This window comes from Anser anser (assembly GCF_964211835.1).
Source record: "Anser anser genome assembly, chromosome: 10".
Classification (NCBI taxonomy): Eukaryota; Metazoa; Chordata; class Aves; order Anseriformes; family Anatidae; genus Anser; species Anser anser.
In genome coordinates, this window is record NC_139730.1 from 25,104,641 (window position 1) to 25,129,571 (window position 24,931).

Consider the following 24,931-nt stretch of genomic DNA (forward strand, 5'->3'; position numbering starts at 1 on the left):
TACGTTAGAGGGAAATAGCTTTTCCTCTTCAGAAGTGCAACTGAGTGGTGAACTGGCAGCTACGTAGGGAACTAGTTGTACCAAAGGGTTTGTGTTGAAGGCACAGAAAAATATGCAGGTCCCAACAGTAAAGGATTGTCTGTAGGCATCACACTGAGTACAGATGTTGTCCGCGAGTTCGTGCCCAGTGCACCGCGCCAATAAGCACCCAGAGTCGGAATGCACACCAAGGTCTTTTAATTACATAATTAATTACAGAACTCTGCAGAGTCAGGTACTTGGCTATCTTTCGCAAAGCAAGCACACCTCTGACTCGAATCACCGTCATTCATACACAGGAAACTTGTGAAAACTCTCTCTTTGGCTCCTTTTGATTGGTTATTACAGCTCACCTAACTTTTCTCTACTGAGCTTGCGCATTACAGAGGAACACCGGGGGGGGGGGGGGGGGGGGGTGGTACAGGAGGAGGGGGACACACACCGAATCCCACATTAGCAAGGATTATCATTTTGACAGGTGTGATTTCTAATGTGTTAATGACCCTTAATGAGCAAAAGGTTACTACAGGCCAGTCTGGAGCTGGTTTTCTCCTTCTTGTTTTTTCCCTTTTATCCCTTCTCTTCCTTGCTTCTGCTAGCTCAAGGCTACCTGTCTCTCTCCTTCCTTATTTTCTCAGCTAAAAGACTACACAAGCTACAGGCCTCCCTATTTTCTTCAAGGTTTCCTTGCTTTTCTCCCAGCTTTGGGACTACACAGGTGTGCTTTGATATTTGCCAGTATAGCTAAAACTCATGCCAGTCTGCTCACGCACAATAAGCAGTAAGAGTTAAGGACTGGTTTCATCTGCTTTTTACATAGTAACATCCTCCTTATGTTTTAGATATGCTGTAGTTAAAGCTTAAAGTAGTTCAAGTAGTTAAGTTAAAGGAGTAAAGTTACTCCTTGTGGAGTAATTGCCTTAAGTGACTAGGCATTATAAGCACCCCTCCATCCCAAAAGCTACCCGCCTCCAAGGGGCAACCACCCCTCACTGAGCACATCCTCTGAATTTCTCGGAGCCTGTACCTTTAAACGCAAGCGAGGTAATTTCTACCAATCACAACCAAGATACGCATGACTGGAGTCACTCAAGCTCCACCTAAAAGATAGAAAATAATATAAATTGGCTTAAGAGAAAGGGAATGTTGGGGAAGATACTGTCACGAAGAATACCTTCTGACATCAGTCGACAGGCTGAGCCTCTCACCCCTCCCCCCCCCCGCCCACTGGGATGCTGCGAGGTAAGATCTGAACGCTTGGTTATACCAGGCGTCTCCACGGAAACTTAGAAATCTCTAGCGTCTTTATGCTTTTTAACATCTTAATACCTAGGCCGTGTACCTGTGCATTTCATGCATGCTAGCTTGCTTTTGCAGACAGTGAATTTATCACTGGCAATCCAAAGGACCTGTGTATCTGTTGCCGTAATAAACTGCACTTAATTGCATTGTTCCTGGCCGTGACAGTTCTCCTTGAACGCGACTAGAGCGAGGGCGTGCTGCGTTGTTGGTGGATCCGTGGCCGTGATAGTTCAGTACCCTGAAGCCGACCGGACCCGTAACGGTCAATCGGCTACACCCCTTAATGCGACACTACTAAAGGAAGAAGATGACAGGGCTTGCATTAGGCACGAGTTGCATTAGGCTTTGCATGTGAAAACATCCCCAAATAATTTCACATGGATTTAACGTTTTTAAAGGGAAAAAAACAGGAAGGTGTAGTCTTTCTGTAAGCTACAGCCCTAGATAGTTAAGGCATCAGCATTCATTCCTTTGCTTGACAACAAACTATGAACATACAGAAGAGTTAAATATTTTCATTGCATTCTTAAAGGCGATTTTTCAGACTTGTGCTTCAGTTGTTGGAGTTGAAGAAATCGGTAGACGCCCTTACTTTTACGTTAAGACCAAAATCTTTATCTAAGATTGTGTTATCTAACACAACTAAACTCCCACCCCCACATGTCTTTTTGGAACTTCTGAAAGATCTTTCTGCAGTCCCACTCTGATGGTCTTTCAGTTGTTGAACCTGAGCTGTGCCTACCGCACCAACGAATGCTTTCATGACACAGTATTTTGTCAAAGCAGTTTTGCTTCTTGGAGCTACAGAAGCAGCTCTGGCTACATGATAGGGAACTGTGCTGCACTGGCAAAAGCAGACTTACTTACAGACTTAACACCACTTGCTAACTTGATCTATTTCAAATCTCATTTTAACTTTAAAGAGCAATCAGTTTTGCGGTTCCTGTCTTACTAAGTTGCCTTGTTTTGCATGGAAGGTCAGCCTGTGAATGTTTTGCTTTATTGCATGCTTCAAAAAAAGGCTGAGAGGAAGAGACTGGAGGAACCTTTTCTGTTCTATAGACTTTCCCCCACGAATGTGGAATTGCAGGCTACTTGGATGAATGTTCGAATGTAAGGGAGCAAGCCTCAGCCAAAGGAGGTAGAATCCTTGCTTAAGAGGAAGTAGCAGTGTGGGGACATCTTTGCTTAATGGGAGCCGTTTAAACTCTTCATAGAAACTCAATAAGCTCTACATCTTATGTTTGGAAAGCAGTATGGTTACGCAGCTGCTAACCTAATGACTTGAGTCTTCTGCTCTGCAACCACGTTTTGTTTTCAAGCAGTGCATACATCAGTTTAGGCTTTGGACAAGGAGATTTGTAATGCAAATAGTGATAAACCAGAATCAGTGCTACTGACGAGTGTAATGGTGAAATGCAGCAAATCAAGTGTTCCTGGAGAACTGTGAGATTACAAAACCAATAAGCCATGAAGCACTTTTTTTTTTTTTTTTTAATCAATTCTTATATGCTGAAATAACACCTTCAAGAAAATCTGTTTATCCAGCCAGGCGACGGTGTCTACCTGTAAGCACAAAGGAAACGCCTTGAGAGTTCGTTTGCTGTATTTGAAGTTCTTATACCCTGCAGAAATAATTATTTAGAGGAACATGTAACTGAGGAGATCGTAGCAGGAAGTATATTATTTCTAGCATTAAATTGCTGCCCCGTTGCCAGTGCAATCTAGGGAGAGAACTGTATATAATAGTTAAACTCCCCTGGACTGACTTAAATTTTAAAATATTCTGACAAAGTAAGCTCTAAATCACTTGACATTTTGAACAGTTTTAAACGGGTACAAAACCGAAGCTTTATAAACCAAGCAGCATTTATAATGCTTCATATATAAAAACAATGCCTATTTTTAAGATTTGTTACATATCTATGTAGATACGCTTGCTGGAAAAGCCAGGTCTGTTGTAGACCAAATGCTGCAGATTAAGACTTGTGGCTTACCAGTTCCATTTCTGTATTTTCTTGGAAAATGTTTCGAGTTAGAGTTTAAATATAAAATGTAAATACTGTACAGATATATATTGAAATAAGTATTTCTTGGTGTACACAGGTGATTTGCATGACAAATACTCTGTATCGATCATTGTTAAAAACGCAATGTTCTGTGTAAATCCGCTGCGTATTAATCTTTTCATTTATCATCAAGAGCTGTTACTTAAGCTTGGACATTCTCAAAAATAAAGCGTGAAACTATATACCATTGTGTAGCTCCTCCTTTATCAAGAGTACATGCAAGATAATTGCTCCTTTTTTTTTTCTTTCTAGAGGATGATTCAATTTTATAGCATGGATTATAACCGCTCTTGCAAGTGACCTTCTTTTAAGCACAACAGTTTAAATGATCAGGTTACAGAGAAAACCCTTTCACTGCAAAATAGATTCAATAAAGACTTGTGGCTTACCAGTTTCATTTCAAAACCCAAGGTGTTGGGTTTGATGGAAAAATGGTTGGTTTGGATGGTAAAAAGGTCGTCCGTTTTGATGGTAGGTTTAGTCTGAGTATTGAAGGCTTCCATCAGTAAGCTCTGCATCTGAAAGACAAAGGGAAGAAATGTCATTCCCTGTTGTGATACTCAACATGGAACTGTCTGGCTCAGTGGTTTTCTTTCTAAAGAGAGAAGTCACAAGCCTGCACACAGCTTGATCTGCTCTCTGACTACAGGGCTGAACTGACTGGAGAAGGCAGCTTCCAAAGCCCTCCCATTAAACTGACTGCATTTCAGTTCCATGCTAAAATTGGTCAACTGTACAGAATATTAGGACAAAGCTACCTGTTTTGATAGCAAACGGTAGACCTTAGGTAAGTTGCATTCATTTGAAGGTTTGACTGGACGGCATCCTTGTTTTACTAGTGATCTTGTGGTCAAGCTGACCAAATCCTAGCCACAGAACAGAAGCGTTCAGAAACTGGCTAGAGAGAGCACTTATTAGAGAGAGCAGGAATTTAACTGCTTTAACGCTGCTCTTTCTCTCACGTATCTGGAATTTCCTTAAATCACAAATTATCACTAGCTATCCTTGTTAATTTATTCAAAGTAACATGAGTCCAGGTGAAAAGGCACACTCTAACAAGTCCTCAGTTGTTCCTAGTCTGCTCCTAGCTTACTTGAGAGGTTCAATACAGTAAGAAATAAATAAATAAATAAATAACCTGCTGAAGTGGCCTTTTTTCAGATTAGATTCCACCATTCAGAAAATCCTGCTTAAGAGATGTTTTTTCTTTTCTTTGAAAGACTGACCTTCCCCCACATGAAACTAATTAGTATCTTTAGGCTTGATGAAATACATGAATTCCTCAATTTACCAAAATTGCTTTGCACAGCCCTCCCATCCTGCTTATGTTGCAAGCAGCGTATCTAAGTGGGGTACTGTTGGGGTACATCTCTTTCACTCATGTAGCCCAGTGATCCCAATGCCCTGGACTTGTGTAATGTGTGCAAGACATTTACTTTCTCCCTATACTTTTGACTGGTTTAGAATAAGCGAGTTCGCCATCTGCTGGCCAGAGAATTCACCGAAGCCCAAAGAGCATTAGAGCAGACGCATTTTCTTCTGTGCTATTCCTGATTTATCAGCTAGAAGAGACACAGTTTAGTACAATCAGGATTCTTTTGACATTAGTAGCATAAAAAGTCTATTTTTGCAACACTGGTATTTGAAAGACCTCCGTTCAGTCCCTAATTTTGTTCTTGATAATGGGACAGATTGTATTAATGTTTGCAAGAATGTGTGAACAACCAGCCTCCCCTCCATGTCGTATTTTAAGATTAAAACTTGTGGTCGTCCCTGTCTCAAAACACAGTCATGCTTTGCAACAATCGCACTCCCTCTTTAGCTTGAAGGAACTTGTCAGTGCCAGAATCTACTGACTATGGCAATTTACTTCATCATCCAAACCGGGCAGAATTTTTGAAAACCTCTTGCAAGATTTCACTTCTCCAAACATTATGTAGAAGACATTCAGCTGTAAAGCAAGAAGATGAAGTCCTTTGTTTCCTATGCCAGAATGACATTTTCAACACTGAACAGGATTGTCACCGACCGTTAACTGGTTGTTAAGTTGTGGCTAGGTATAAAATGTAGAAAATGTTTAAAAATAAAACTTGCCTTTGGATAGTGAACTGTCTTCTTCGGGGATTACTTCAGTTACCTGTAAGAGGAAAACAGATGATTTGGGGGGGTTGTTTGTTTTTAAGAACGGGTGCAGTCTTGCCAGTAATTTAGCTGGTATTTTTCAAAGTGACCTCTTAGAAACTTTACAGCACTGTTGAATCAACATGTCTCTAACCCTACAATTAAATAATGCTAAAAGATGCAGCAATTTATCTTCCTGCAAGTGCTTATTAAGATATCTGAGTAACTGCGACCGTGGCTTCATCACAGATATATATATATATATATTTAATACTACACACTTCTGCTCAGAAAGAAAATCACGGAAAATGTAAAATTTCATTTGAGATGCTGAATTTGTTGCAGTGTGAGATCTTCTTCATCACATGATTCTATTCGTAATTAAACCATATTATCTACTGAGAGACCAAGATTACGACAAGAACAGCACAGAGTTCAGCATGAAGCCGATCAGGAGCTCAAGTTTGTACTTATTTTTTTGTAAGGAGATGTACCAAGCTGGCTTTTTTATTGTTTCATCAGCACATTTCTAAGCCTATACGAGCAGGGGAAAAAAAAAAAAAACCAAAAAAAACCCAAGTAGAACAATTGCAGGGCTCCTCAGTTTACAGCATGAGGTCGCTTTTTCCAGGTGAAAAGCGGAGCCATAAGTGGCAGTACACTAAAGCCCTGGCACGTGGAGATCCGAGAGGAGAGCTGTTTGGCCCTCCTTTTCACTCCTGGGAACCACATACCTCAAAACCCACAGACTATGGGATATATCTCAGAGAAATCTTGGGAAAGGAGAGCATGAAGAGCATGTTTGTAAATTTATTTCTCCCTGGGCTTCTTCTGCTTCTCCAAGAAATACTTGTTTGAATATAACTTTGGCAGCAGTACTTATGCTGTTTTGCACCTACCACATTTAAAACTCCTACAAAAAACTGAAAAGTTAGACTGAAAAGCATCTCTTTCCGTTCTACTTTGTAAAGCTGCATGTTTTCCTCATGCAAAACAACAGGGGAATGGAAGCTAGAAAAGGAAATGCTGAATGTAAAACAACACAGACCAAACCTCAGCCCTCCAGGACAAAAGCCGATAACTAAGTCCTTTCTAACATGCTGATTAGGTTTCAAGAGGATACCGCTTTAAATAAGTGTAATTGTCTGTCCATAGGCAGAAGCTGAATAATGGCAGGATGAATATCTATACTTAATTTTTTGTTACTGTCTTCCTGTAGCACACAGGGACTTGTTACGTTTAGGGAAAATGCTAACCTAATGGAGGGTTTAAACCATAAGCTAGTTTGTTATACCAAAATGACTGAGAGAACAAAGCATAAAGTGTTTTCAGATTTCTAGTACACCTTGATTGCTATCCATTAAACTTAAGACAGGTTAAACAAAGCACAGGAAATAAGAGAACTCCTAGTCCCACAACTGGCAAATTGTGCGCACACTTTCCATTCCTGAGAAAATAATACACAAACCTGAAAAATGCATTTAACTGAGAAAACGAAGACATCCTTGTCCTATTGGAAGACTAAGGTGACAGCTCTTGGGCTCAGTGATTTTCAGATAAGCTCCAGTCTTCAACTTGCAGACACCAGTGACAGCTCCTTTTTTTGCATTGAAAGGGAAAATGTTTCAACAACACATTGAAAACATACTTAAGGGACAAGAAACAAAATCAAGACTGCAGTGAGAAGGAAAACAGAAAAACAATACTGGGAAAAAAAAAAAAAAAGAGAAAAGAGAAAAGACCTTGGTCTTTGTATCGACCAACGAGATAAGCCTTACACATTTTTAAGTTTATTTTTGACGATTGATTGATGCGTTACCAGATATTAAGTACTAATCAAGAGCAAATATTAACACTAGTAAGAATAAATCCGATCCACCAGCCCTTATTCAAAATACATCAATTTCTAATTTGGAGACAACGTCTCTCTGACAAGGAAGTAGAAAAGCTGTAAATACCGATATAGTTTCCTCTCCCGATGTTCCATATACATACCGACGCTGTTCCTACACCTACACTCTGAGCATAAATTTATGTTGACATGAGTATCGGGTGTTATTTCTCTCTCTGTTTGCCTTGAGAGACTCTCCTCCTGTCCACTGAAAAGTAAACTCAAGATTCCAGATCAGTTAAGACAGTTGCTAGCCCCCCATTCAGAGTTCTGCAGCAGCACTGTTCAGATTTTTCAGCAGTCTCTTTACAAAATGACCACTTATAAGTGTACAAAAACACTTATCACCTAGCTTCTCAGTAGGTACACGTTTGGCCTCTCTTAAGCAGAGAGTCAATCACAGCTTAAGATTTTATACAAGATCCCATTTTCAAGTTTGGGGTTATTTCAGAAAATCTTTTTGCCTAGAAACAGTACTACTAGTAACACTTGAACTGGTTTGCCAGCACAACCTTTTACCGTGTTAGAAATGATGTTGACTTCTACCTTCATGTAGCATACATAGTGTCCTGTGCGACAGTTGATTCCATGATGCACCAGCACCGCATATAAGGCGTAGAGGAGTGGTTCTCCACTTGACTGAGACATGTAGGCTCGGAGGTCCAAATACTCAGGATATTTTACCTCCTAAAGAGAGACCAAGAAGATAGAAAAATTATATCAGAGTACTTCGCGGACTAGCCAGAGAAAAACACTTCCAAAAAACAGAGACTGGAATTATATGAATATATTTCTTGATTCACTAAAAATAAGTCTTCCCATAAGCAATGTTTAATACTAGAAGTTGCAGACAACTGTTTCCTGATGAATTAGCCTTCTCAGAGGAAAGTATATGCTTCTTGTCAAGCAGGAACTTTACTGATATTAAGAGAAAAATGAAAAAAAGAGAAAATGAAAATAAAAGCAGACCATTTCTCTATATTCTTAAGGTATATTCTTAATATACCTTGTTGATCTTTCCACCTGTGAAATCTGCAAATCTTTTCAGTGATATTGTGAGAACGTTGGAAGAACGGTGTATGGTAAATCTCTTGGATGCAGGAACCATCTTTTTACACCTTAAAAACAAGCAGAGACAAGTGTTTGAAAGCATCTTCTTTTTCGCCCCCAAAACAAACTCCTTTTAATGTCTCACGCATGCTTATGCTATTTGAATGATATTTACTTGCATCATGTGTTTGGTTTTTTCTTTTCATAAACCCATGCACTGCATGTCACGTTTGTTAATACAGAGAAGAAGGTAAGTTTTACCAACAACTCAGAGCACAGCGGGAACAGGAATCTCTCACGAAAGCATATTACCAGGGAGTTATAAAATATAAACAAAAAATAGTAAAAATGAGTTATATATAAGACTAATAACAGTTATCAGCAATGGAAAAAGTACCGTACATGTGCAAGGCCTTTCCTTTTAAGCTCACAAAAAGACAGAAAATTCTGGCTTTAAGTGTGACTGAACCGATCACACCTCAAAGAGCACGTTAAGGAAGGACCATGCAATTCAGATGTGAGGTGCTATTACAGTTCTTTCTCTTCCTCAGACATCACTTATGAGAATCCTGAATACGCTGCATGTTGCTTTCTAGGATCCGCAGGCTAAGACGAACCTGGGATTAAATTGCTTTAATAACCTATTGGACGCTCTTGATTCGACACCTTAATTTCCTTAGTATCCAACAACAAGAAGTGGATACTGCATTTTTCATTTAGAGGGGTCAGGCATGAATCCTACAGAACTGAGCCGGGCACTCTGTGCTTTTCTGAGGGGATGTTTGACTAACAGCTTGTTTTGCCAAACCATCTTATGCAAATGTTCAATTGTTTCTCACATACGTAGAAACATCTTACATATTGATCAGCACAGAGAGCGCCTGGACTCAACAGGCTTTCCCTGTGCACGGGTTAGGCTTAAGGGAGCTCATTTCGGACATTAGTCCACATCGACAGGTTTCACAGTTCAAGAGCTGTGCAAGACGCTGTTTAGTGAGCCAGCACAGGCTGCTAACATTCATTACCACAGAGCCAGCTCACATTCCCTGACACTCAATCTAACTTTGTTTCACAGTGAACGCTAGGACCTGCAGCAACCTGCTGCTGCCTTCCACTCCAAATCATTCTCCACAGCTCCTTGCTTCAGCTCACCACTACTTACTGGGCATGTCTTTTCACTTCTGCCAATATGAATATTTCAGCATGCAGCTACACGCCTAGGAAGCTTGACAAGCCATGGTGCAGACAATGCTACGAGAAAAGTCCAATATCAGCTAATAGCCACTCTTCTTAGATTTCCAAAACAGATGTAACGTTTTCAAGTTTGGGATTATTTCCGTGCACCAGTTGTTTAAACAAAATAAAGCAACAACAACAACAACGAAGCTGCGTCTCCTTATTTCTAAATGAAGTTAAAAGATAACTTATGCTCTAAGTCATGCAATACATAAAACTAATATCTAGCATTAAGACATAATTAGTTAATAATCTCACTCGCTACATTTGTAGCAATTCTCTCCATCCAGCTCTTCAGGTTTCACAAATAGTTCTAGAGCTCTGGTAACAGATGAAACCGCCTAGAGGAGCGAGAGAGAAGAGCGTAAAGTCACTGTAAATTCAAAATTCCAGAGACGCACTAGGAGTTTATAAGAGAACCTGACTAATACATACTTAAGCGATCTACTATGAGCACTGTCAAGAAGGAGGCAGAAAGAGCATGCTCAGCGTTTACCTCACCTGGAAGTCATTTTACTTTGAAACAAATCATTTTCCAGTAACGCAGACAGCATCTATAGTGTGCTTTGTCATCAATACTGGCAACAAATCCAGCAGTCTAACAATTAGATGTATATTGAGGTAGAACAACAAAGAAGTTTTGACAGTATCATAATTTGTGCAGACATAAAATTCTTTCCGCTTAAACCCAATGCAAATTTGGAGACTCTTTACATGGCTTCCATCAGCGCATTCCTCTATATTCTTAAACCTATAATAGCAGGGAAAAAAAGAAAAAGACAAAAAAAAAAAACAAAAAGGAGAAAAAAAGCAGGATTTTTACATAGTACATATTTTTACATATTACATAGTTTACATATCCCTCCACATGCTGTTCTGAATAATAGCCAAAATATTCATAGCCACTGTATTTGTTCTCCCCACACAGCTGAAAAAACAACATTTGAAACATATTTTTCAAAACATATTTTAATATCCAGCAGACTGTTCAGTCATCAAGCATTTAAAGACTGTTTTAGATAATCTCTAGATTAATCTAAAAGGAATCCCATAAACATGCTGCAGCCGCTTACCTTTAATATACTCGCTGGATGCGATGTTTCTTCCTTTCACCTGCACTGGAAGGCTTCCCTTCCTTGTGAGGTTGTTTACTGCCCTCACTTCTGCATTGCTCTCATAAAGAGCCATCTGGAGGATGGGATTCTTCCTTCTTCTCCCGGGTTTTCTTCTGGAAACGAGGATCTAAGTGTTCCAAGAAGCCTTTCACTTTCCTGATGTTTCTCCTTTTTCTTCTTTTTGTTACGCTTGCGATTGGCATTGTCAAAGTGGAGCGCAGAGAAATACAAATCATAAAGTCTGAAAGAAACATGCAAGTTAAAAAGAGAAAAAAAGATGTGGCACTTGTTGCATACAGGAAACTTTATTTATTTTACCACAGGCGATGATTTGCCGCATGTCAGCTATTTTGTGGTACTTTGTGCACATGTAACTTCCTTTAGATGCAGCAAACTTAAGCCCTCAGATTGAAGGACCATAGGTCCTGGTTGGTACACAGATCATTAACAATGGTTAGCTCTGGAATATGTGCAAGTAAAAAAAAAAAAATATTTTAACCTAATCCAGAATGGTGTGCAGATGTGATTCGAACTACGTGGTCCAAAGCTAGTGCTCTGACACAATTCAGCAATACCTTTCCTGTCTTCACTGATCAACCTAATGATCCCCAGTCATGATCCCCAGCCAGATTATGCTATCTAAATAACTCAGAAACTATGAAAAAAAAAACAAAACATGAGAAGCACCCAGAAAAGAATTAGGAAAAAAAATGCTGATTAGGCTGGAATCCCTGCTTACTTGGAATCCTTCTCTCCCTGTTTATCTTCAGACTTCTTTTTCTTCTAGAACTTCTTATATTTTTTCATGTTTTCACCACCTAAAACCTCCTTTTCTACCTTTCTGCGTTGCCTTTCTATTTCACTTTCACTACCTTCTGCACGAGTATATTGTCTTTTTCTGTTTCCTTCTTTTGCCTTTTTCTGGCGACAGTTCTCCAAATGAGCTGACACAGGTGGAAGTGCATGTCTCTCACGCGAATGTTTTCCAGAATGTTGCTGAGCTACTGAGCAACGATGTGAGTCTGCTCTGGGTGTGCTAAAGTGATGTACATCTTCCTCTCTCAAGAGGGAACCGTGAGGCCATCTGCTTTTGTAATGATAACGCTTATGTGACCTGCTGGAGTAAGTCTGAGTCAATTTGTCAAAGTCTTTATCACCGTGAGAGAACTTTCTCTCTCTACTGTCTCCTGCTGCATGAGGTGAATAGTAATCCTTGTAATAGCTACATTTTTCCCATTTCCGTGGTTCATCTTGATAGTATCTTTCTCTGCTCCAACTTCTTTCCCCTTTGGAATGGTAATATCTAGCGCTATCTTGTTCTGATCTTCCTCTGCTTCGAGATCTGTACTTTGAATATTTTACTGGTCTTCTGCCATTATCAGGGCTGTTCCTTTCACTATGGGAAGATCTGTACCTGCTTCCCTCCCAATACTCCTGCTTGTGACGCTTTTGCTTAACAACTTCCACACTCCGAGAGCACCTTCTCTTGCTGGAATGACCATCTTTTTGACTCTCCTTCTCTTCAGTAGGAGAATGTTCCCTCTTTCTCTGGTAACGCTCTTTGTCAGATTTTTTAGTCTCGTCCTTTGTATCTTGGCATCTATCTGTAACAGCTAAGGAGGAAAGGTTTTTAGAACTACATTCACTGTCAGACTTTAGAGGGGAAGTTTGCCGCAATTTCTCACCAGTCTCAGAAGACTCTTTGATGTAGAAAACATTTTCTTCTGAAATCAGTTCATGTTCTTTTGATCTTCTTGGTTTCTCCTTGTCTCCACGGTCATCACATTGGTACTGTTCAAGGTATTCATCATTCTCAGTAGATTTCGGAGGTCCCGGGACACTGCACAAAATAAAAACACGTTTCCGTCTCCCTCCACCTGCTGCTCTGAGAAAAAAGGGGTGGGGGCGACGGGGGAACAGCCAATGTTTCTCCAGATAATGGAGAAAAATGGAAAAACATTCTATGAAGAAACACAAGTTCTCCGCGAGGCACCAGCCTGCATCAGAGTGCTATGCACAGTGTCGATCATTAGTTCTGTTCGCAACACTGGCCATACAGTACGGAATTCTACTGATTTAAATCCTTCCATTAAATAGTATTAGTAGACAGATAAAACCGCAATGAACTTCCATAAAATCTTGTCTTAATCAGACTGTGCTCATTTTACCTTCTTTCCTCTGACAAGCTGTTCAGCTGGCTGGCCGTGAGGGATTCCATGATGACTTCTCGAGGGACTGGAGGCATAGCTCCAGGCATCTGCAACTAAAACGCACAAGTCAGCAGACAGAAAAAATACCATTTGTGCTGAGGACTAGTCTTCTCAGAATTTCTACATTAAATGCTAAGCAAGATCGCTTTGTGTTGTATGCATTATCTACACTTCAAAGATAACGCCAACTCACCTCCCAAAATCTACTTTATGAAACTTAAGAATTTTTATCTCAGCTCAGCTTAAGCTGACAAGTTCTAATGTCAGCTCAGCTCTGCAAATTCTAATGGCATAATATCACAAAGGGTTACGATCAAATTTGTGCTGTGTTTTCTCAGCATTTCGCCTGAATTAGGAACATGATAAACACTCCCGAATACATCGTGGGTGAGAAATTCTCGATGGAGCAAACTACTATGTTTCAAGCAATCCGTTTGTTTTAGAAAAGAACATCTCACAAGGTTTAACAGGTTCAACTTGGCAAGTGGAATCATCAAGTTTCAGTCCGTTTTCTTTAGATTCATGAACTAAACTAATAGCACCATTCAGTGAATCAGTGTTTGGCAGCTCATGCTGGGATCTTCCTTCATCAGCATTCTGACAGGAAGAATGGGAATTCTGCGATGTACGGACTACCTTTCCAACCAAAATTCCACATTGCATTGCAATTCCTTTTAAATAAGCCCTTTGACTCCTCCTCAGATTTTCCTGAAGATTCTGCACCGTAAGGGACTGTGTTATCAGAGCTGAGTTTAGGATTTCCATTCACCTTTGGCTCCACAAAAATTTCAGCAGAAACTCTTTTTTTTTTTTTTTTGTATTTGTATTTGCTTCATTTGCTTTACCGAATTTGTGATTGTGGATGAAGGAACAGCCTTGTAGAGATCTTCATCCTCCACAGCACTGCTAAGACAGTCAGGCTGTGACACAGTCTGACGAGCAGGCAATTTATTGTGAATACTGATGGTGATCTTCTGGTTTTTTGACGTATCAGTAATTGAAGGCCTGGTAATCGCCTGTTCTTGAACACAGGCCATTGGTGGTGCTGAAGATGGCCTTTTTAGGGTGACACCAGTGGTATTTGCATCCTCTTTTATGGATCCATTTCCATTTAAACGACTTGAATTCTGTATTTAAAAAGAAGAAATTGCAAGACGGGTTAATGCAAACACTCCATTTAACATTTTTAAACATGTCATTCTCCTACTAAGTATTTCTACAAATGGTCTTAACACCTAAAAAGCAAAAAACACTGCCCTTAAAAGATAAATGCAAGTCCCATAAGTGTATTTAATTCCTGCTTTTGGTTTACTGCATATTGATATCAAATTAACATCATTTTTGAAAACCATCCAAACAACTTAACATTGCCTAAAGCTATTCCCAAATATATTTAGTTTCCCCTTTAAACATACCCCAAAAAGCCTGGAATAATTGTTCTGGTGCTCAGGAATAAGACAATTTGGTTTCCCTGTCTTAGCTAAAGTGACGTCGATAGGAAAAACAAGTCCTCTTTTAAATGATTCGAGGATTAGTACACTCTACTTAAATTGTCAAAGAGCGTAGCTCTCTGTGCTTTACAAAGCTGTCTAGGAGGTATAAACAATGGAGTCGCATGGCTGCGCAATTCAGCAGTAACCACTGTTTGAATGACTCTGGCTGTAGCATGAGGGCTGTGAAGACAGCTGCAGCGTGGGAAGGAAAACAAAACAAAGATGCCAAAAACCAAACAAAAAACCCCACACCAAACCCCAAACCCACTGTCCGTTTGGTGCCATTATCTGCCCTCCCGCTTCCCTAAATTACCTTAATCATATGAGGAAGAAGTCGTGGTCCCAGAAATCCAGCCTGCTTACTGTTAGCCCCCCGCTGACCAGGGGGGAATGAACAGGGATAAGACGGTGCTGCTAAGTAAAAAGCACGTTCTCCGAGCGTCAAATCATAGCGCCTTCAGAAAAGAGCAGTGATCTCAGTTTAGTTTTTCTTTCGGCCTACTCTTGGATTAAATCCCATCCTATAATTTTATAGGAACAGTTCATACGATATGGAAGCCTTCTCTACAGAAGACTTAGCCAAGACTACAAACTGAAAAGTAGGTAACAGTCTTCCTACTATGACTATCACTTTCAGAGCAATAATTCATTCTTACACCACAGATGGCCTTCATTTCTCTCCTTCTCTAAATTAGCCAGCTACAGATAACACATATACAGCAATTTACACAAGTGCTGCAGTTTAAGGCCAAGCAACAAAAGATAATAAATGACAGAGAATTTCAGGTTAGACAGAACTGAATTAGAGAAATAATCATCTTTTCCTGGGAGAGAAAGAAAAACACTTGCAAAAAGAAAAGTATCAATAACAGGAGAGTAAATCTCTTCTGAACACATTTGAATACTTGTTATTACCTGATATAAAAAAGTAAGTAAGCTTGCTGACCAAGAACTCTTTTAATGTCAGTACGGACTACTTTTGCATCATTCATCTGATACCAAAGTCCATTACCAGCCTGCAAATAAAGACAACGATATCTTTAGATGAATTGCATGTTTTCCAAATGAAATCACAGATAGCAATAAAATACACACGTGTCAAATAAACATATAATGAAATCTTTTTCCCTAGAAACAGTACTACTAGTAACACTTGAACTGGTTTGCCAGCACAACCTTTACCCTGTTAGAAATGATGTTGACTTCTACCTTTATGTAGCATACATAGTGTCCTGAGCGACAGTTGATACCATGATGCACCAGCACCGCATATAAGGCATAGATGAGTGGTTCTCCACTTGATTGAGACATGTAGGCTCGGAGGTCCAAATACTCAGGATATTTTACTTCCTAAAGAGAGACCAAGAAGATAGAAAAATTATATCAGAGTACTTCGCGGACTAGCCAGAGAAAAACACTTCCAAAAAACAGAGACTGGAATTATATGAATATATCTCTTGATTCACTAAAAATAAGTCTTCCCATAAGCAACGTTTAATACTAGAAGTTGCAGACAACTGTTTTCTGATGAATTAGCCTTCTCAGAGGAAAGTATATGCTTCTTGTCAAGCAGGAACTTTACTGATATTAAGAGAAAGAATAAGCCATAGTCGTTAGTCTACAATTATTGTCTGAAAATATTAACAACTTTCAGCTTTGGGGGATGTCCCATTACATGATGACAAAGTTGCATTACAGCGGGAAATATACCTTGTTGATCTTTCCACCTGTGAAATCTGCAAATCTTTTCAGTGATATTGTGAGAACGTTGGAAGAACGGTGTATGGTAAATCTCTTGGATGCAGGAACCATCTTTTTACACCTTAAAAACAAGCAGAGACAAGTGTTTGAAAGCATCATCTTTTTTGCCCCCAAAACAAACTCGTTTTAATGTCTCACGCATGCTTATGCTATTTGAATGATATTTACTTGCATCATATGTTTGGTTTTTTCTTTTCATAAACCCATGCACTGCATGTCACGTTTGTTAATACAGAGAAGAAGGTAAGTTTTACCAACAACTCAGAGCATAGCGGGAACAGGAATCTCTCACGAAAGCGTATTACCAGGGAGTTATAAAATATAAACAAAAAATAGTAAAAATGAGTTATATATAAGACTAATAACAGTTATCAGCAATGGAAAAAGTACTGTACATGTGCAAGGCCTTTCCTTTTAAGCTCACAAAAAGACGGAAAATTCTGGCTTTAAGTGTGACTGAACCGATCACACCTCAAAGAGCACATTAAGGAAGGACCATGCAATTCAGATGTGAGGTGCTATTACAGTTCTTTCTCTTCCTCAGACATCAGTTATGAGAATCCTGAATACGCTGCATGTTGCTTTCTAGGATCCGCAGGCCAAGACGAACCTGGGATTAAATTGCTTTAATAACCTATTGGACGCTCTTGATTCGACACCCTAATTTCCTTAGTATCCAACAACAAGAAGTGGATACTGCATTTTTCATTTAGAGGGGTCAGGCATGAATTCTACAGAACTGAGCCGGGCACTCTGTGCTTTTCTGAGGGGATGTTTGACTAACAGCTTGTTTTGCCAAACCATCTTATGCAAATGTTCAATTGTTTCTCACATACGTAGAAACATCTTACATATTGATCAGCACAGAGAGCGCCTGAACTCAACAGGCTTTCCCTGTGCACGGGTTAGGCTTAAGGGAGCTCATTTCGGACATTAGTCCACATCGACAGGTTTCACAGTTCAAGAGCTGTGCAAGACGCTGTTTAGTGAGCCAGCACAGGCTGCTAACATTCATTACCACAGAGCCAGCTCACATTCCCTGACACTCAATCTAACTTTGTTTCACAGTGAACGCTAGGACCTGTAGGAACCTGCTGCTGCCTTCCACTCCAAATCATTCTCCATAGCTCCTTGCTTCAGCTCACCACTACTAGAAAATGAAGCAACAACAACAACAACAAAGCTGCGTCTCCTTATTTCTAAATGAAGTTAAAGGATAACTTATGCTCTAAGTCATGTAATATATAAAACTAATATCTAGTATTAAGACATAATTAGTAATAATCTTACTCGCTACATTTATAGCAATTCTCTCCATCCAGCTCTTCAGGTTTCACAAATAGTTCTAGAGCTCTGGTAACAGATGAAACCGCCTAGAGGAGCGAGAGAGAAGAGCGTAAAGTCACTGTAAATTCAAAATTCCAGAGACGCACTAGGAGTTTATAAGAGAACCTGACTAACACATACTTAAGCGATCTACTATGAGCACTGTCAAGAAGGAGGCAGAAAGAGCATGCTCAGCGTTTACCTCACCTGGAAGTCATTCTACTTTGAAACAAATCATTTTCCAGTAACGCAGACAGCATCTATAGTGTGCTTTGTCATCAATACTGGCAACAAATCCAACAGTCTAACAATTAGACGTATATTGAGGTAGAACAACAAAGAAGTGTGACAGTATTATACTTTGCGCAGCAATAAAATTCTTTCCCCTTAAACCCAATGCAGACGTGGAGACTACAGGGGTTCCACAGAAGGACAAAGTCCAATCCACTTTCTAACCACCACCAAGCTCTTATATTTTAACATTGTACGTGGTTTGGTTTTTTAAGTTAAACAAGTTTAATTTAGAAAGTTATACATGTACTTAAACATCATGAATTATATTTACAAAACCTCCTACCTTTACATCCAAAGTGATATCAAGAAATGCCTCATACGTATCCGAAACTGCTTTGCAATTCAAGCACTTCACTGGAAGCAAAATATAAATGCTTAACAACACGTGAAGGAGACTAACTGTCCACATTCAAGTTGTCGATAGATACTACTTCAGACAAACTACAGACTGCTTTACTACCGACAAAAGACACAGATCAGTTCTAAGGACAGGAATATTTTTAAAAGTACCTCTTGATCTTAGAAATCCTCCAAATATTTGATGAATGATGGTGGTAGCTTGAGAAGATCTGTCCAATCTGGAAATAAATTATAATCAGACCTCAGAAGATTTAAGGCACACAGTTAACTCTTCAAAGAGTTTTATGAAAACCAAGGATGACCTAGACTTTCAGTTTTGATAGTAAATAAAGGCCTAAAAGGTGCTAGAGAACGTATAAAAGTGAATTTGTTTATGCTTACTTGGTGCTTCCATTCAAGCACGCTTCCTGCATAGCATCAACAGTATAGCGCAAGAACTCGTGTGCGTCTTCTTGACTGCCAAAACGGAAATGTTGTCCTATTCCTAAATAAGAAGATGATAGTATTCACCTCATTTAAAAATGAAGTAATTCTCCTGTTTCTAAAATCTCTCTTCTTTACAGTGTTAAAACCATTTATACACATCAAATAATTATTTGAAGATTACAAGATGCTGAAAAAGAAACACATCTGAAGCCACTTACGACTGAGATTATTGATAACACGCGTAGGCTCGATGGCATCAACAGTGCAACGCAGGGCCTGGTTAATGTGAGTCTCCATCGTGCACATCATGCAAAAATCTTGTTCACGACCTGAAGAGTGAAAGAAGAAAGCATCCCAGTCTAGCGAAACAGACATAACTACAAACAAACATATAAGTAACATTTAAACTATAGATACAATATCCACTCTCCTTGTCCCAACAGTCTCCTAACATTTCATTTCACACAACTTTATAGAATAAAAATATCCATTAAGCCTGTATTCAAGTGCATTTTGTGATGAGAAATCTAAAAGACTACTGCAAAGTCACGTTTGTAAAGGCTGACAGGAATGTGAACTCCACAGGTTGCAAAATGTATGAGGAAAGAATATTTGACCTTGATGATACAGCATTAAGAGAACGTGGGTTATTTTCAGCACAGTGCTGTCAGGTGAGCTTCATGATACAGAGCTACGAGTCCTTTGGGAGAAAGGAAAAATTACAGTAATGTATGTAATAGTACTTCTGCCCTCCTTTTTTCAACAGGATTCTCAACTGAAACGATTTCTATATACAGGAAGAAAACAGTTAAATTTCTAGGTATCGATACAAAGATACCAGCCTAAAAAGCATACAGGTTTAGTACAACATTTACTTTATAGTACAACATTTTATTTAGGACAAAATCAGTCTAGATTTTAATACAGTCCCACAAAAAAATCTAGTCGTGTTCATAACAGCTCATATTGCTTTCTAGGTTTTTTTTTTTTTTTTTTTTTTTAATTGGTTCAACAACGAACAGACCATTTATTGTAGTGCATTATGGAACCTCGGCTGTGCAGACTAAAGACCTATGATGCCAACATCCTAAATTTTATTGCCTTTCTAGCAGCAGGAAGCCCAAATAGCCCAAATGCCAAATGTTCATTAAATGCATTACTGTCCAATGCACTTCATTATTCCCATGAAGCAAGAAAAGATCCTTTTAAAAAAACAAACAAACAAACAAACAAAAAAAACACATGGTGCGTTAAACGCACTCCATATGCTATTCCGAGCCCACTGCTAATACAATGCTCAAAGCCAGCGTCTACAGGTAAAATCAGGCAAGTAAGTTTGTCTCACAGAATCACTGCTGTTCTTTCACCTTCACACTATCCAACAGATTTAAAATACTGTTAGAAAGTACTCACATGACTGGCTGTGCTCAAGAGAAAGCATGTAATTGGCAAGTGGGGGGGTGTAGGTCAAACACTGTAGAGTAGCATTAAGAAAACACGTGTTGCCAAGATTGTACAGGCCAACTCCAACACTTTGTGTTTCTTGCCAATCCATACGTATCTTCTCAGGTGGAAAAAGAATCCTTTGTGGCGGAGCAATTCCATCATTAACAACTGCAAGAAAGTTATATTTAAAAAGAGATTTTGTTTGTTTGTTTCTAAGAAAGGTATTAAGTATATATAGGTATAGTGAATATATAAAGTATATATAGGCATAGTAAAAATACTATTCTGCGGGAGCACCTAGAGGAACTAGCTACAATCCAAAACAGAAAAACTTATTGCAGACACCTTTAATACCGCCATCTTCAAATTGGCTGGTCAACACAACGTTTTGGGAAAAAAAAGTTTAGTCAACCATTTTAATTTCTTCCTTATTATATGCTTTTTTCCTTATTATAACTTCAACCACAAACTTAGACTTGAAATTATATGGTAATAAATGCAAGGACAATGTAAAAACAAATAACTAGGAATGACGGTACCCCTACAAATATCAGATCTTTTCCTGAGCAATCTTAACATTCAAAAACCTGTGAATAATGGAACCTGTGAATAGCAACAATCAAACACTTTTCTTTGCAAAACAGAAAAGATATGGATGAATCAGTGCATTACAAAATGCTCCCCACATTTCTCTGTCGACTGTAAATATATCAAAATTAATTTCTGTAACGTCAGTCACTTCAGTTGCCTTAGGAGAATCGCTTTGGAAGTCTTTATTCACAGTAGTCCCGTTCTCTATCAGTGCAACAAGCAAGAACTACCACTTTCTACTTTTGTTTTGAAGAAAACGGAGGCAGGATAAAGCGCACACTTACTTAGATCTCTTTGGGCAAAAGGCTTAGATTTTTCAGAGGATCTACAATAAATAGCACCTCCACATCCTTGGGCCACAGAGACTTGGCTTGAATCTTCTGCAGGTGGTATCCGGCCCCAGTTTGCGGTGCGTGACATCAGTTTTTTAGTACTCGGTTTCTTGGATTTGCCAGACCGCCTTGAAGATGGCTTTTTAGACTTTGAAGATTTGGGCTTGTTAACTATGGTCATTGTTCTCATCTGCGACAGAGACAAATGTTCTGGCTGACGTAAGAATACCAAGAAGCATTCCAAGAAGAAAAGAGTAGTAGAAGTCCTGTCACTTAATCTCAAAGAAACGGCCTTGAAGAACTAACTTGCTGGTATGAATGATTTAAAAGGAATCCCCAAACTAAACACACAAAGGAAAAATTTCCATCAAAACTCTATCAGTATTACTTTTAGCTTCTGCAGAACTAGTGGCTGATGCCATTTCTTTCACTTTCGTAGGATTTTAATCCATTACAACTCTGGAGTCTTTTTAATATAAAAATGCAAATGACATTCTCTGAGGGGAATCAGTTATTTATTGCATTTTTGGAGCTTTGCAATTATCTATTAATTATTACCTATTATCTAATAGATAATGGTTGCGATTTATATATAATTGTTGCTCACGCTAGTAATGGAGCACTATTACTTTACTGCCTGCGCTTTTCTGCTTCGTGTGCACAAAGGTACCTGCATTTCGCTGCTACTTTACTTCTGTCTTTCCAGGGCTCACCCTCTACCTCACTGTCTACTGCACCAGTCATGATGGCTTGGTTGTGATTCTATAATGAGCCTAGCTTTTGAATACACTTTTTCTGGGCGTCACTTTGTGATAGCAAGTTAATTTGTGAGGGCTTATCACCTATGACCTGCTTCTCAGTAGGTACACGTTTGGCCTCTGTTAAGCAGAGAGTCAATCACAGCTTAAGATTTTGTCCAAGATGCCATTCACGAAACTGAGTTTAACCTTGACAGAACTGAGTTTAACCTTTAAACCTGAAGCTCCGTTAAAGAATAAAGCAGCACCCAAGCCAGGAAATAGAAGTTAATCGTCACTTTACCCTGAAACGCACGTAAAGCCGGTGAGCTATTCTGTGCTGGCAGGATTGCTGCCGGGATGGCCGACGAGGCGGCGGGCACAGGGGGCCACAGGACCTGCTCCCCGGGGCCACAGGTCCTGTCACAGGGGGCTGCCGGGGGTCTCCAGGCGCCGGGAACAGCGGCAACAGCGGGGACAGAGGGGACAGCAGCGACAGCAGCCGCCACCTCAGCCGAGGCCGTCTCCACAACTGCCACAACGGCCTCGGAACGCCGCCCAACTCGGAGCTCCAGCGTGACGCCTTTTCAACCTGGCCGCGGTGCTCACGGCTAAAAGCAGAGCGTTTCCTCCGGCGTGTCTTTACTGTCGGTGCCGGACCGGCCCTCACCCCGAGCTCTCCCTGCCGGGAGGGCTTTGCGGTTGGGGTTTCCCTCCCGCCGCCGCCGCGGGCAGGCCCCGCGCGCAAGCTGTCCGCGCTGGGGAGCGGCATGTCGCCCGCGGCGAGAGCCCGAGGGCGCGACACGAAAAAGCCCCGACACGAAAAAGCCCCGACGTGCGGGCGAGGCGGCGGGGAGACGGCTCTGAGGGAGCGGCCGCTTCGCCCCGCCGTCCTCCTCCCCTCCCGGGCCGCCCCGCCGAGCCCCGTGCGCCTCAGGTGCTGCCCTGAGAGGGCGCTCGGGCACTGGGACAGCTGCCCAGGGCAGTGGTCGTGGCACCGAGCCTGACGGGGGTCCAGAAGTGTTTGAACAATGCTCTCAGACATAGGCTCTGCTTTTGGGGTGGTCCTGTGTGGAGCCAGGAGTTGGACTCGCTCATTATTGTGAGCCCTTTCCACCTTGGGATGTTCTCTGATTCTAGGTCAGCAATCCATTATCTGATGAGAGGTGTGGAGTCATTCGAAGGGAAGAGAGACCAAAACACTTCTGGTTTCCAGAAGCGGGTATTTGGTAACCAAACCGATGATTCCTTTTCTTCTAGAGCGAGTAGCAGCAGGGATCCGCTTTACAATATGCTGGCAACAAGGAAACGAAGAATTGCAAACAAGACGTAGGACTTGAGCAGCAGCTTGTATACATGCATCAGCTTATGAATGAGCACACAGCTGAGCGATAATGCAAAAATTGGACAAACTAAGTGAAGACGTTAACTGTAAATTTTATAGGTATACACTTTACTATGACGTAAGAACTGGGCAAGACCTTTCAGGGAAAAGAGCTGTTGGCATGTAATTTGAAGTAAGCTTCAAATCCCAGAGGATGATTTTGTTGGAACTTTATTCAGCTGAAAACGTGGAAGCCTTGTTTCTGCTTGTGTTAGTTACAGCTCCAGTTTACTTTGGTTGGGAGGGAAGGCATTCCAGGCTAATGTGCTGTACCTGTTCCTTCAGCTCGTTGTCCATAAACGGAGGAGCAAATGAAATTCTTTGAATCTCCATTAAATGCAGCACTACAAAGCGGAGTAGAGGGCGATTTGGCACTTAATTTTTCTGTAAGCAGAAAACCCAACAGAATCTCCACAACAGTTTTCAAATCTTGTCCTGCAGTAAATGACCAGCTGAGTGAAGCTTGCATTTAGAGTATGTGCTCCTACGTTAGAGGGAAATAGCTTTTCCTCTTCAGAAGTGCAACTGAGTGGTGAACTGGCAGCTACGTAGGGAACTAGTTGTACCAAAGGGTTTGTGTTGAAGGCACAGAAAAATATGCAGGTCCCAACAGTAAAGGATTGTCTGTAGGCATCACACTGAGTACAGATGTTGTCCGCGAGTTCGTGCCCAGTGCACCGCGCCAATAAGCACCCAGAGTCGGAATGCACACCAAGGTCTTTTAATTACATAATTAATTACAGAACTCTGCAGAGTCAGGTACTTGGCTATCTTTCGCAAAGCAAGCACACCTCTGACTCGAATCACCGTCATTCATACACAGGAAACTTGTGAAAACTCTCTCTTTGGCTCCTTTTGATTGGTTATTACAGCTCACCTAACTTTTCTCTACTGAGCTTGCGCATTACAGAGGAACACCGGGGGGGGGGGGGGGGGGGGGGGTGGTACAGGAGGAGGGGGACACACACCGAATCCCACATTAGCAAGGATTATCATTTTGACAGGTGTGATTTCTAATGTGTTAATGACCCTTAATGAGCAAAAGGTTACTACAGGCCAGTCTGGAGCTGGTTTTCTCCTTCTTGTTTTTTCCCTTTTATCCCTTCTCTTCCTTGCTTCTGCTAGCTCAAGGCTACCTGTCTCTCTCCTTCCTTATTTTCTCAGCTAAAAGACTACACAAGCTACAGGCCTCCCTATTTTCTTCAAGGTTTCCTTGCTTTTCTCCCAGCTTTGGGACTACACAGGTGTGCTTTGATATTTGCCAGTATAGCTAAAACTCATGCCAGTCTGCTCACGCACAATAAGCAGTAAGAGTTAAGGACTGGTTTCATCTGCTTTTTACATAGTAACATCCTCCTTATGTTTTAGATATGCTGTAGTTAAAGCTTAAAGTAGTTCAAGTAGTTAAGTTAAAGGAGTAAAGTTACTCCTTGTGGAGTAATTGCCTTAAGTGACTAGGCATTATAAGCACCCCTCCATCCCAAAAGCTACCCGCCTCCAAGGGGCAACCACCCCTCACTGAGCACATCCTCTGAATTTCTCGGAGCCTGTACCTTTAAACGCAAGCGAGGTAATTTCTACCAATCACAACCAAGATACGCATGACTGGAGTCACTCAAGCTCCACCTAAAAGATAGAAAATAATATAAATTGGCTTAAGAGAAAGGGAATGTTGGGGAAGATACTGTCACGAAGAATACCTTCTGACATCAGTCGACAGGCTGAGCCTCTCACCCCTCCCCCCCCCC

The 24,931-nt window shown here is 40.6% G+C and overlaps 1 protein-coding gene and 1 pseudogene across 2 annotated transcripts in view; one reads left to right on the plus strand and one right to left on the minus strand.

Moving 5' to 3' along the window:
- The window catches only part of LOC310904788 (uncharacterized protein), a 339,287-nt gene that overhangs the window by 262,754 nt on the left and 51,602 nt on the right, over positions 1-24,931 (plus strand).
- On the minus strand, positions 10,866-21,305 carry LOC310904762 (ubiquitin carboxyl-terminal hydrolase 42-like; annotated as a pseudogene). Its single transcript has 16 exons — positions 21,015-21,305; positions 20,107-20,307; positions 18,912-19,022; positions 18,649-18,751; positions 18,418-18,485; positions 18,191-18,261; positions 17,578-17,660; positions 16,237-16,348; positions 15,736-15,876; positions 15,442-15,542; positions 14,840-14,981; positions 13,451-14,160; positions 12,992-13,080; positions 12,817-12,820; positions 11,563-12,587; positions 10,866-11,064 (listed from the first exon to the last, which is right to left on the minus strand). The product of its transcript is annotated as a ubiquitin carboxyl-terminal hydrolase 42-like (transcript).